The following is a 13,837-nucleotide window of genomic DNA, read 5'->3' on the forward strand; positions in this document are numbered from 1 at the left end:
GTCAGTTTTTGCATTATTATTCCGGTTAAACTGGACACAGGGAACGTATACTAGCTACATATAATAACTTGATCAGTCACATGGAAGGAATCAGAATAATTATTGACTCAGGGCGACCAGGGCGATATTCCAAAAATATATTACTGAGTGTTTACATACCACAGAAATGTGGTCTGTGGTCAAGTCATTTGAAAAACCCCACATCGCTGTCAGTGATTGACAGATTCAGATTCCAGTAGCTTTATTGGCATGGTAAAAAGACTGTACATTGCCAAAGCAATGATAGTGCTCTAATCCAGTGGTGTTGAGCATTATCCAATTTACAGGCAACAATGGGCAGCGAATCAGGCAGTGATTGGCAACACTCTGATCCAATGGCATTAAGCATTTCAGATTGACAGTACTCTAGCCCAGTGGTGTTAGGAGGGCACCGGGAGGACCAATCATGTTCAGTGGGGGGTGGGGGAGTGCTGGGAGGTTTAAGAGGGGCTCTAGCCACCAGGCCACTCCCCTGTGCAGGGCCTTGGGTTCCATCCTCATTGGAGAGCAATGCTTGTGTTTCTATACATACCAGGTTTGCGTGTGTGGGTTTATGTGTATGGCAGGGGGGAGACGAGCCTAAGGATGTTCTGTTCAAGGAATGTAAAGCTGAGGCTGACAGTGTGGTTTCCAATACAGGGGCAAAGAAAAGGATGCTAGTCTCCGTTCCCTTACAGAGGACAGGAAATCAATGAAATCCACATCAGATCCACTTAACCAAGCCTGGACAGTCACAACAACCCAGAACTACACACAATCACACACATGAATAGACAAACTCTCCCCCCAAAAGCTTCATTTCATTATTCATTATATCACACAAAGAAACAAACAACTGAAATGAGACACTTTGGCCATATATTGTATAATCCAGTTGTTCCTCTGGTCAAACCTTTACAAAGTGTCACACTGACCCCATATCACACTATAATCAGAATAATGTATCAATATAATTGATCATACAACTGCAAAATTATGTACCCACGGGGTACATCCTGTTAAGCTAAAATCCTGTTTAGCTCAAGGGACCATTAGAGCTCTTGGAACAAATTCTAAAAGCTTCCCGAGAACCAATACAGCCACACAGAGTGGCATAGAGGATATCAATATAAGCATAATGATAAAAGATTGTTACAAAATATGACTGCTCATATGTCAGATCCATATTTGTGTTTTCATCTGTTGCTGAAGAGTCTTTTTTCCTCCATGAGTGCCTGTCTTAAATACTGGGGTTATAAAATTCCATAGGCAAGATATTACTCTGATGGGCTGTATTGAAAGACCCTAGCTACCTGCCTGTTTGACTGCTTGGTAATCGGGCCAGATTTGCTAAAGGGCATTCGAACATATACACATAATCATGTTTGCAAACATATAAGCACAGGGAAGATTACATTCTGTTGATTTTATTAATGAAAACAGCCAGATTTGTGTATTTTGTGCATGTAATACAGGGCTAAGGTTATGTGTGGGTTGTTTAAAAAATATGATCTTTTGTGTTCAAAATTGTTTGTGTGTGTGTGTCCCACCATCTGTAATCTGTTCTTTTAAGATGTAATCACTGTCTCGAGTAAAGAGCTCATGGAAGCACTAATCTTGGCATTGATAGAGAAGATTCTAGGACTACTCAGATGTAAAAACAGATTTGACCCTCCCTTTCTTGAACAAAAATGTTTAATCTCTCACAATATCTATTTTTCTTTTGTCATCTTTCCCCTGCAAGTATCTGATTCAGGCTTCCCTGGTGAAGTTCACTCCTCTCTGAAGGACATTTCTTTATCTTACCCCTGTATGATTGTTTTTTTTTTTTATTTTTTATTTTTCTGCAGCTGCTGATAGACTGTACCATCTTTCTCTTTCTTTAAGCCCTGTTGCTCTTGCCACTTGATCACCGTTGCCTTAAATCTCAGTCTGTCCACAGCCAGCTTTCCTCTTTACAGCTCACATCAGTCACTGCCTTCTCTTCTCTTCTCTTCTCTTCTCTTCTCTTCTCTTCTCTTCTCTTCTCTTCTCTTCTCTTCTCTTCTCTTCTTCTCTTCTCCTGCAAGTATCTGATTCTCATTTTAACTCCTACAAGATGCATCAAGTGAGCCAAGAAAATTTTTAATGCAACATTGAATATTTATCAATATTAACTTTTGATTAGAATTGTGTTGTTATAAACTAACATCTAATTCCTATTTTTAAATACTAGAAGCTTGCTTTATATTTATGTTTGTGCAAAATAAACATCAAGAGTCAAGAGGCATTTATTTGTCATTTGCATAGTTAACACGGGGAAAACTGGGCATTGAAATGCTTGTGATGAGGCTCAGACATACAGTGACAATAACAAGACATAAAAGACATAGACAGAGCATTATATACAAATAAGTGGCAGTAACAGATACAATAAAGGTAGACAGTGTTAAGAGTTATAAGTATTCACAAGTAGTCCTGAGGTACTAATATGATTATTTGAGTAGACCGGTGTCTAAAATGTCATTGTAAAGAGATGCAGAGCTACATGAAGGAAAATTAAAGTGGCAGTGCAGATGCAATAAATAAACTTAAGAGCAGCACACATTCCGATTGTATTCCTGAGTAAAGCGATGTCCAAAATGTCATTGTAGAGTGTCACAGAGCTACATGAGGAATATTAAAAAGTGTCAGTGCAAGTACAATAAAAGTAAACATAAGAGCAGCATGTATTCCGGTTTTAGATGAAGGATAGCTGGTTGTTAAGCAGTCTGATGGCTTGAAGATAGAAGCTGTTCTTCAGTCTGGTTGTCCGTGATCGGATGGATCATAAGCGTCTGCCTGATGGCAGTGTGGCAAACAGGTGATGAGCAGGGTGAGTGCGGTCCTTGATGATACTGCGAGCCTTTCTCAAGCAGCGAGTCTGATAGATGTCCTGTAAGGCTGGGAGTTTATGTCCAATGATGAGCTCTGCTGTTCTCACCACTCGCTGAAGAGCTTTGCGGTCCCAAGAAGAGTAGTTGCCGTACCATACAGTGATGCAGCCAGTCAGAATGCTCTCTATAGTGCAGCGGTAGAAATTTGACATGATGTTAGAGGAGATGCCAAACCTCTTTAGTCTCCGCAGGAAGTAGAGACGCTGGAGGGCTGTTCTCAATATGGTCTCTGAGTGTAGGCTCCAGGAAAGATCCTCAGAGATGTGAATGCAAAGGAACTTGTAGCTCTTAACTGTCTGTACTATCTCTCCATTGATGTGAATGGGAACATGACCCTCTCTCTGTAACTTCCTGTAGTCCACGATCATCTACTTGGTCTTGCTGACATTTAGAGAGAGATTGTTATCAGCACACCATGCTGTGAGTGCATTAACCTCATCTCTGTAGGATGTCTCATTGCCATTAGTGATGAGTCCTAGGATAGTTGTATCATCAGCAAATTTGAGGATGATGTTGGAGCTATGTTTAGCAGAGCAGTCATAAGTGAACAGGGAGTACACGATAGGACTGAGTACACATCCCTGTGGGGCGCCAGTGGTGAGTGTAAATGAGGAGGATGTGTGATCGCCAATTCTAACCACCTGGGGTCTGCCAGTCAGGAAATCCAGGACCCAGTTACATAAGTGACTGTTAAGACCCAGATCTTTCAGTTTGGCTATAAATTTGGTAGGGATGATGGTGTTAAATGCAGAGCTGTAATCAACGAACAGCATCCGCACATAGGTGTCTCTTTCTTCCAAGTGTTCCAGGGCAGAGTGTATGGCCATTGCAATGGCGTCATCAGTGGATCTAATTTAACAATAAGCAAATTGTAATGGGTCCAAAGTGTCAGGCAGAGAGGAGCAGATGTGGGATTTGACAAGCCGTTCGAAGCACTTCATGATGACTGATGTCAGTGCTACAGGGCGGTAGTCATTCAGGCAGGAGACAGTTGTTTTTTTGGGAACAGGGATGATGGTGGTTTGCTTGAAGCATGTGGGGATCACTGTTAGTCTCAAGGAGAGGTTGAAGATGTTGGTAAAGACATCTGCTAACTGGACAGCACAGGCCCTCACGACACGTCCATGTATGCCATCTGGACCTGGAGCTTTCCGGCCGTTGACTCTCTTGAAGGCCTTACTCTCGCAAACGCAGAGGGTCTCTTTTCTCGGTACGGAGTTGGATTCGGTCGAACAGACAGCACGCCTCACGGAGGAACGTGCGCGGTCGGTGCTAGCCTGCTTGAATACATTAAAGGGCAGGACAGCGGTCCCACTGAAACTTTTTCAGAGGCTCCTGGGGCATATGGCGGCTGCAGCGGCACTTACACCGCTCCGCCTGTTACATATGAAACCGCTCCAGCACTGGCTTTATGGCCGAGTCCCGAGGTGGGCGTGGAAGCGCGGCTCTCACCGGGTCCAAGTTACACCGGTCTGTCGCCAAACCCTCACCCCGTGGTCAGATCTTGCGTTTCTCAGGGAAGGGGTGCCCCTAGAGCAGATCTCAAGGCATGCTGTGGTTTACACGGATGCCTTCACCACCAGCTGGGGGGCCACGTACAACGGGCATGCAGTCTCAGGGGTTTGGACGGGCCCGCAGCTGCAGTGGCACATCAATTGCCTAGAGTTGTTAGCAGTGCACCTTGCCTTGAACCGTCTCAAAGGTCACTTACGAGGCAAGCATGTGCTGGTCCGAACAGACAACACAGCGACCGTTGCGTACATCAACCGACAAGGTGGTCTGCGCTCCCATCGCATGTCACAACTTGCCCGCCACCTCCTCCTTTGGAGTCGGAAGGTTCTGAGGTCACTTCGTGCCGTCCACATTCCAGGCCTGCTCAACCGTACAGCCAACGAGCTGTCTCGAGCAATGCTCCCGGGGTATAGGGGACTCCATCCCCTGACGGTCCAGCTGATTTGGAGACTGTTCGGAGCCGCTCATGTAGACCTGTTTGCTTCTCCAGAGACCGCTCACTGTCAGTTGTTCTACTCCCTGACCGAGGGAACTCTCGGCACGGACGCACTGGCACACAGCTGGCCGCGGGGCCTACGCAAGTATGCGTTTCCCCCAGTGAGCCTTCTTGCACAGACACTGTGCAAAGTCCGGGAGGACGAGGAGCAAGTCTTGCTAGTGGCGCCGTATTGGCCCACACGGACCTGGTTTCCCGAACTAGTGCTCCTCGCGACAGCCTCCTTGGCCGATTCCTCTGAGGAAGGATCTACTGACTCAGAGACGGGGCACCATTTGGCACCCGCATCCAAACCTTTGGAAACTCCATGTCTGGTCCCTGGACGGGACGTGGAGGTTCTAGGTGACCTACCCCAGGAGATAGCAAACACCATCACTTCGGTGAGAACACCATCTACAAGACACGCTTAGACCCTGAAGTGGAACCTGTTTGTCAAGTGGTGTTCTTCTCACCTGAGAAGACCCCTGGAGTTGCCCGATTGTGGTCGTGCTTTCCTTTCTGCAGCAAGAACTGGAGCGAAGGCTGTCTCCCTCCACCCTCAAAGTCCAGGTTGCTGCTATTGCTGCGTAGCATGACCCAGTGAATGGGAAGTCTTTAGGTAATCATGACCTCGTCATCAGGTTCCTTAGAGGGGCCAGGAGGTTAAATCCTTCCCGGCCCCCCTCCATACCCTCTTGGGACCTGACTCTGGTGCTGAAATCACTACAGCAGGGCCCATTCGAGCCTTTGCATTCAGTCGTGCCAAAGTTTCTTTTCATTGAAAACTCTGCTCCTGCTTGCACTGGCCTCCATCAAGAGGGTAGGGGACCTGCACGCATTTTCGGGTCGACGATTCGTGCCTAGAGTTTGGGCCGGCTGACTCCCAGGTAATCCTGAGGCCCCGGCCCTGCTACGTGCCCAAGGTTCCCACTACACCCTTCAAAGACCAAATGGTGAACCTGCAAAGAGCTGCCCCTGGAGGAGGCAGACCCACCCCTAGCTTTGCTCTGTCCTGTCCGAGCATTGAGATGCTACGTAGACCGGACACAAAGCTTCTGGACCTCAGACCAGCTCTTTGTCTGTTACGGAGGCTGGCAGAAGGGGAATGCCGTCTCTAAGCAGAGGATAGCCCACTGGATTGTGGATGCCATAGCCCTGGCTTATCAGGCACAGGGTGTGCCCTGCCCGTTCAGGTTGCGAGCTCACTCAACAAGAAGTGTTGCATCCTCCTGGGCACTGGCTCGTGGCGCCTCGCTGGCAGATATTTGTAGAGCTGCGGGCTGAGCGACCCCTAACACGTTCGCTAGGTTCTATAGCCTTCGTGTAGAGCCGGTATCCTCCTGTGTTCTCACCTTAAACGGGTAATGGCACCGAGAGGCCCCGGTTAGTGTCGGCTTGCTAAAACCGCTCCAGAGTGTCCGTACTGTAGACCCTGTTGAGATCCTCCATCACACTAGGCAGCTGGACGCGGCAGAACGTCCAGTGCCAGTCCTTCATGATGAATCCGTGTGAACCATGGAAGGCTGGGTTCCATATTGAGACTTAAGCGGTACTCATATGTGTATAGTCCACGGTATAACCTTAGAGCCCGTGTTTCCCCGGCAGACTTCTGCCTTCCTAAGAGGGTTTTAATCACCTCAAATTTCTCCATATACACCTAAACGGATGCTATATGTGTATTTGCTCCCGAGACCTCCTTCGGGAAGGATGGGGCTTCCGCAGCGTCCCTGTTCCAAGAGGAACGGGTACGTTTTCCCAGTGTTGTCCAATCTCACCCAGTGAGGTAGTGCTTTAACAATGGTGAGTGGAACTACTTGCTCCGAGCCGCAGCCTACACCTAAAAGGGGCGCAGGCAGCTCGCACAGGGCACTGGAAGGGGCAGCACCCATGGTGCTTTGGTAGGGATCCCATTTTCGTCGGTCACCGATGTGGCGTCGAGAGTGACCGACTGAAAGGGAACGTCTTGGTTACATATGGTAACCCTCGTTCCCTGAAGGAGGGAATGGAGATGCCACTTCCCGTCGCCATGGTTGCTGTACCACCGCTGAGCCGATGGGTCTCCGGCTCGGCTCCTCAGCGAAAACCTGGTATGCATTGCACCTGCTGCCTTATTATACTCACGCTGTGATCAGCGGCAGCTGGATGCAATAATTGCATGCCAATGTGCATTGGCTCGTTTAGTTTACACTCGAAGTAGATTGGTCTATCGAAGCGATATCCCATTTTCGTTGGTCACCAACGTGGCATCTCCGTTCCCTCCTTCAGGGAACGAGGGTTACCATACGTAACCGAGACGTTCTCTGAAGGTCATACCTGTACTTCTTGTAAGCAGTTATATCCCCAGAGTTGAAGGCAGAAGTTTGTGCTCTTAATTTGGCACGCACCTCACCGTTGACCCATGGTTTCTGGTTTGGAAATTATTTAACATTAACAACATCCTCTGTGCATTTGTTTATGTAGCATATCACAGAATCTGTGTATTCCTGTATGTTGTCTCCTGCTGCATCTTGAAACATCTGCCAGTCTGTGAATTCAAACTCACCAAACGTGTAAACAGTAAAGTGACAGTAAAGACAATTACTGTATAATGTTACAAAAAATATTTCAAACAAATTCTGTTAATTAAAGAATCCTGAAAAAAAATATGTTTCCACAAAAAAAACTGTTTTCAACATTGACAATAATAAGAACCATTAATAAAAATTAAGCAGCAAATCAGCATATTAAAATGATTTCTGAAGGATCATGTGACACTGAAGACTGGAGTAATGATGCTGAAAATTTAGTGTTCTGATCATTGGAATAAATTACAGTTATTTTAATAATATTTCACTATATTGCTATCTTTATTTTTGTATCAATAAATACAGTCTTGATGAGTCTTCTTCCAAAAACATTTAAAAACCTTAATTATTCCAAACTTTTGACCACCAGTGAATATCATTAAACAAATCATCATATACAGTTAATATGAACTTTTTTAGGCCATCTACTTTGGGGCTGCCACTGTTGCCCCTCAAAAAAATGTATGTACATTTCGTAAAGTACATTAAGTCCACACTTATCCCTCTTTGACAATCCCCTGAAACATCTGTTCAAGACCGACATTTATCACTCCAAACCAAATCAATCCATTTGACCTATGGAGAACAAAGAACTTGTGAAACATCCATCCCAAATCATCTCCTGTCACTGTTGAGAACCTCACAGTATTTTGGTAGAGGGTATATCAGAGTGAGCTCGACATCTGATATCACACGTCTATTTGCAAGTCCTTTTTCAATTATCCATCAAACAACCCTGACATTTCACATAATGAATGTAGGCTTTGAAATGTCATGCACATACTTAAACACGTACAGATAATACCAGAGAACCATACTGAGAATATTAAATGACCAAGTAGTGGTGAAAACACGTGTGTCTAGAATTAACAATCACCAAGTGCCAAATGTAAGGAACAATGGGATAAAGAAATGCCATTGGCTTATACTGAGTAAATGGTGCCATTTGTGGTCCATTTACATTTGCATTTCTGAGAAAATGCTGAATTATCTGTTCAACTCTTTTTTATTCTTACCGTTACTTATTTTGAAAATAATGGTTTGATATTTCTGGCATTATATTTGATGGAGTGGCTTTCTATGACAGTGCTGAATTATACTTTGGGGTTGGAATATTGACTATTGATTACTGACTTGTGGGAATGTCTATTAAGAAAAGACCAGGTTTTTTTGACTGTAAAATAAAAATAATAATAATAATAATGTATTTATGCCTTGAAATTATTCCTGATTTACTGTGGACATGGTCCAAAGCTGTCATTTCATAGGGATCAATATTAAAGCCCAAATTTATTCATTTTTCCCCTGGATTTTCTATTAACAAACCCTTCCTGAATACTTCAAAAGCCTTACCACAGCATTTAGCAAGACAGACAGATGAAAACCCCAAATGAGGTTTCTCATCTGTCAAATAACATCAAACATTTCTAATTATTCCCACAGCATTTGAATTATGAAAAGACTAGTCTAAATTATGAAGATTCACTCATTTAATCAAAACAATCACTGAGCAGCAGTTTATCTTTCCTGCCTCACAGCCTCCTAATTTATGACCAGCTGTAATGAAGCTGTGACACGTGTCACTTCCTGCGTGATAATTTATGAGCATGACTACAGATGAAATTTAATCATGGTGATTCCTAATGGCCCTTTTGACAGATTTTATGTGACGAAATTCCAATGAGGAGGAGAAGCTATTTTTCAAAAGGCTTGATTGGGTGAAGAGTTTGCAATGATTGATCCCTGTGTGATTTAGAACCCAAAATACAGAGCTGAGAAAGCAGTAACATATCAAACACATCATTCATGGAAATAATAAATTGATGGCTGTACTCATCATTTTACACACCAATTTACTAATCTAATATAAGCATATCCTTGTGAAGATGTACACCTTAGTCTTTAATATGGAAATAATATTCTTTAAACTAATATACTTAAATGTGATCTGAATATAACTAATATATTTAAATGTGAACTGAATATAATGTTGTCACACTAAAAAGATGACACTTAATTGCATGTTAAGTCCAATTAAATGAAAATGTATTATAGTTAAAACTGATATAAAATACAATTAGTTGAACTTTAGAGTACTTTTGTTGACCCACTTGAGAAGGACTTAACTTTAAATGTAATTTCAGAATTTACAAAATTTTTATTGTTCTTGAAATATGGTTAAAATGTACTGCCTAATGTACTGACATGTACTGAAAACTAAGATACACTTGAATGTTATTTCTGTTGAAAATGTTAACATTATTATACAATTAAACACTATTATTTAACATTTATACAATGTACAAATATATTAATTTTAAATATAATACTGAATAACACTGGGGTTAAAATTATAATCAAGTACTTTATTATGTTAGTCAATACTTAAAAAATTACAGTGTGAAATTTTAGTGTACTTCTGTAATAGTGTATCTTTAAATCTTGACCAACAATTATAAATAAATCTAAAGTGAAAAAAGTGACGTGACATACAGCCAAGTATGGTGACCCATACTCAGAATTCGTGCTATGCATTTAACCCATCCAAAGTGCACACACACAGCAGTGAACAAACACACCGTGAACAAACACCCGGAGCAGTGGGCAGCCATTTATGCTGTGGCACCCGGAGAGCATTTGGGGGATTGGTGCCTTGCTCAAGGGCACCTCAGTCGTGGTATTGCCTGCCCGAGACTCGAACCCACAACTTTAGGATTAGGAATCAAACTCTCTAACCACTAGGCCACAACTTCCCCACTCATAATGAATTAATATGTAAAACTTTGAATTTGACATTATCACACAGTGCATTTAAAAAAAGTGTACTTAAGTGTACTAATAAACATAGTCATAAAAGTGAACTCTCTTTGAAAGGGAGAGTTAAAAGGATAGTTCACCCAAAAATGGAAATTGTTGGTAAGCAAACAGTTGCTGGTAGCCATTGACTTAGTGTTTCATAGTATTGTTATGGAATTATTATTATTATGGACGTCAGTGGCTAAGAGCAACTGTTTGGTTACCCACAATCTTTAAAATATCTTCTTTGCTGTTCAACAGAAGAAAGAAACATGCAGATTTGGAATGAATTGAGGGTGAGTAAATGATTATTTTGGGGTATATGACTATTCTTTTTGGGTGAACTATACCTTTAGGTACACTTAAGTGGATTTTTATTTCATTAACATTATATTTTCTACAATTCTTTAAGTACAATTTTTAAAAAAATATACTGTATACTTAAAGTACACTACAAATGTACTGTACATTCAATACAATTAAGCAGACTATTGTTTACACAATAGTAAGCAGCCATTTGTTCCTCTTTCCCTCTGTCACAAACATTAGGTCCATCATTTTGAGAAGATATCAACGAAGCATAGACAAGCAAATAAATACATCACAAATAGCCCACACTATACGAGACTAGTTAACAATCTGCACGCATACGTATGTTTGTTTTGTGTGTTCACAATAAGAGTTCCCTATAATAACAGTGCTCTACTGCTATTTCTCATGCTACGCTGCCGGAAGGAACACGGAGTCAAGAATATTCGAGAGAGTCTTTATTAATCCAACACAGGGGTTAATCCAACATGGAACACAGGAGGAAGACACACGTACTGACTTGTAGACCCGACAAACACAGACTGAAAGGACATGGGTTTAAAGACAGGTTAACGAGGAGCAGACAGGTGCATGGAATTACTAAATTAATGGGGACATGGAACACATAGGAAAGAAACTAGAAGGAAACACCTGGAATTAAATTAACAAACCACGGGAGACAGAAACTGGGTCACGGGGCAAAAACACACATAATAATTCCAGGGGTGTGACATTACTCCCCCCTCCCGAAAGGTGCGACTTCGCACCGTAGAAACAACAGAGGAAGGCGTGGGTGGGGACTTGGGAGGAGGTTCAGGTGGAGGACGGACTCCCGGGAGGGGACCAGCAGACAGAGACCACGGAGGGAGGAGCCAAGGAGGGACCTGGAGCAGGAGAAGCCCAGCAGGACCCAGGCCACAGCCATAACAGCCCAAGGTGGAACCGACGGAGGGAGGAGCCATGGAGGAGGAATGGCCGCCGACTCCAGGGGGCCGACCCACGGCGGCGGAGCAGGTGGAGGAGGAGCCCGAGGCAGAGACGAGAGCCGAAGAGCCAGTAACTAAGATGAGACGTTGACGAGCTAAAAATAATATCTGATGATGAAATTTATGCCACGTCTTCGTTAATTAGACGAGTCTGGACTATAATGTTATTTGAGGACTACCGGCCATTCAAAATGCATCCTATAGGCTATTGTCCTTCAAAATGTGCGTCCCTGTCATTGGATTGGATAAGGGGCGTTTGCATATCTAGTCAGTATAGCAGCCGCAGTGGATGGATAGGCTAATAAAACATGAACTAGCGATCTGAAACAATGGCCTCAGCACCCAAAGGGGTAGGGATAAGGTAAACCAGATGTCCTGTTTTTCCCGGGAGTCACAATTCGTTGTCGATTAACTTAAAGTTAGTGAAGGCAGGATAGGTGGAATCGTGCTGATAGAAGTGTTCTCTCTTGCGTGCGCAAGCTCCACTTCCTCAGTTCTCATATACAGTGCGCGATCAGTTCTCAGCGCTCAAATACACACACAGCAGTCCAAATGTATGTCGTGTAGAGCAGGGGTCAGCAACCTACTGCACGTGTGCCAACAGTGGCACGCAGAGGGATAAGCGCTGGCACCTGAGCAATTGGAAAAACTACATACTGACGTACACTTATATATAATAATTCATCAGACACACACCATATCATAAGCACAGACGCACACCAAACTCCGAAAATTAACTTGCGCTAGTCTACGGATGCACGTGTGACCGCTGCACATACTAGCCGCCTCAGATCAAAGCCTCAGCATCAGCGGTCTAACAGCGCTCGTCAGTGTCAAAATGACTGAGATGGCCAATCAAATCAAAGTAGGCAGGGTTTACTGTTGACTGAAGCAGAGCTCGAAGCGTCAGTTTAACGTTTAAGAGAGCGAGGTAAGATGAAGGTGCAAATCATTTAATATTAGTCAACTTTTAACGATACGTTTTACGATAGAAATGTTAAATCACTGACAGCTATATCCAGTGATGCAAAATTTTCTGAAATATGGCCATTCTGAGAGAGAGAGAGAGAGAGAAAGAGAGAGAGAGAGAGAGAGATGTATAAATTGTCTGCGTCTGTCTCTCTCGCTCTACAAACAATACAGCTGAGTTTAGTTACTTAAGACAGCGATTTTACCCCCCTCGTTGCTGAGAAATATAATGTAGCAATTCAGTATCGATTAATAAAAGTCACGTGACAGCGCTGACAACAAGTTTCTGAGCTTTTGAATGTTACTTTTTGCACATCGATCTCAGATCTCTGTGCGTGGTGTGTGTGTGTGTATGCGCACATCAATTAATAGAGCGCTTTAATAGAACAGTGATTAAACTGAACAGTTTTAATGCATTAGCTTTGTCTCTCACACACACACATACAGTAGTGTTCAGTATGGTCTTATCTGGGGGGTGTCAGTATTTCATGCATGCCTTCCTTCTTAAAAGGACAGTATTCCAAATTAAATACCTATCTGTCAATAATGTTAACCAACAAAAGATGTTAAATAAATGTATACATGTTAAGTAAAACCTACTGTATCTGAAAAAGGAGTTTAATTTGTATCTCTAAGTTTGTATCTCTGAGTTTAATTTGTATTTGTCTTATTGTGCTTTCAAGAATAGTCAAGAATAATCGAGAGAGTCTTTATTAATCCAGCACAGGGGTAAATCCAACATGGAACAGGAGGAAGACACACGTACTGACTATACGTAGACCCGACAAACGCAGACTGAAAGGACATGGGTTTTAAAGACAGGGCTAACTAGGAGCAGACAGGTGCATGTAATTACTACATTAATGGGGACATGGAACACATGGGAAAGAAACTAGACACACTAGACACTATTGCACCACTGAGCTAGTGCACTGTCATTTTTTAAGTGATCATATGTGACTTTAGATTCACACGTCACATTGAGAGATCCTTAGGGGACGCTATGATAACAACAACAACAACAACATTAAAACAAATCCTTTAGGCCCAATACTAATGATATATTGTTCATTTCTACTACATTTTCATCACCATTAAAACCACCAGTGTTATATCACAATATAATATGTCAAACCTCACCTAAGCTCACATCTGTTAATATCTCAGTGCTTCAAGGGCAACTAAGCAATTGTTCATTATTTCATAATAGCGTCAGTTAATGAAAAGTATCTATTGACCATCTGGACGGAACCATTTTTAAATTAATTAATGGATAACAGGGAAGAAATGATG

Source organism: Cyprinus carpio, unplaced genomic scaffold (genome assembly GCF_018340385.1).
Source record: "Cyprinus carpio isolate SPL01 unplaced genomic scaffold, ASM1834038v1 S000006635, whole genome shotgun sequence".
In the NCBI taxonomy this organism is placed as follows: domain Eukaryota; kingdom Metazoa; phylum Chordata; class Actinopteri; order Cypriniformes; family Cyprinidae; genus Cyprinus; species Cyprinus carpio.